The sequence below is a fragment of the Odocoileus virginianus genome, chromosome 23 (genome assembly GCF_023699985.2).
Source record: "Odocoileus virginianus isolate 20LAN1187 ecotype Illinois chromosome 23, Ovbor_1.2, whole genome shotgun sequence".
NCBI classification, from domain to species: Eukaryota; Metazoa; Chordata; class Mammalia; order Artiodactyla; family Cervidae; genus Odocoileus; species Odocoileus virginianus.
In genome coordinates, this window is record NC_069696.1 from 18,080,889 (window position 1) to 18,081,955 (window position 1,067).

The window sequence follows — 1,067 nt, forward strand, 5'->3', positions numbered from 1 at the left end:
GTTATTACCATAATTTTCTGGATAATGATTGTAAGACATCTTCAGGAAGGGAAATTCTTTTCCAGTTTAGGTGAAGTCACCTTGGGGTCAACTCATTGGCAGGCTGAGTGTAGAGATGATATAGTTGAAACCATAAACTTCCCTAAGGAGAGAACTGAACATTTAGTGTGACTAGAAAAGTAAATCTTGGCAGAACCATGGCAGATCTTGGAAGCTAAGCAAAGTTAGGCCTGGTTAATACTTGGATGGGAGAGGTTAGGGCAAGAGACAGAAAGAGGCAAGTGGAAAGCTGGTTGGAAGTGATGCCAGGTGCTCACTTCGGCAGCATATATGCTAAAATTGGAAAAATACAGAGAAGATTAGCATGGCCCCTGCACAAGGATGACATGCAAATTTGTGAAGCGTTCCATATTAAAAAAAAAAAAAAAAGTGATGCCAGGATAAAAAGTGATTAACAGTAGCAAACACAGCAGTGGTTTAGTCACCACGTTGTGCCTGACTCTTGTGACCCCGTGGACTAGAGCCCACCAGGTTCTTCTGTCCATGGGATTAGAATTTTCCAGGCAAAAACACTGGAGTGGGTTGCCATTTCCTTCTCCAGGGGATCTTCCTGACCCAGGGATCGAACCCTGGTCTGCATTGCAGGCAGGTTCTTTACCGACTGGGCCACTAGGGAACCCCAGTTGGCCTTCTGTATTCTGGGTTCTGCATCCAGATTCAACCAACCCTGGAGAGGATGGTGAAGCAGAACCAGGGATGTGGAAGGCTGACAATGCTACACCACTTTATATAATGGACTTGAGCATACCGAGGTTTTGGTGTCCAGGGGGATCCTAGGATCAACCCTTGCAGATACCAAGGGCTGACTGTACAGTTTACTGTGAAGTCCGCCAAGAGAAGCACTGAAAAGAAGTCATTGTGACATATAACTTCCCAAAAGGTTGGTGATGGGAACATACATTATGTCACCATTTTAGGGAAGCAATCTAGGAGTAAAATATATACACCTTTAACACTACAGTTCCACTTCTTGGAATTTATCGGCAGAAAGAAAAGATCATAGAGAT

The 1,067-nt window shown here is 44.0% G+C and overlaps 1 non-coding gene across 1 annotated transcript; it reads left to right on the forward strand.

Moving 5' to 3' along the window:
• Positions 1-309: 309 nt before the first annotated feature.
• On the forward strand, positions 310-416 carry LOC139030746 (U6 spliceosomal RNA). Its single transcript, XR_011483148.1, has one exon. It is a non-coding gene; the product is annotated as a U6 spliceosomal RNA (small nuclear RNA).
• The last annotated feature ends 651 nt before the right edge of the window (positions 417-1,067 follow it).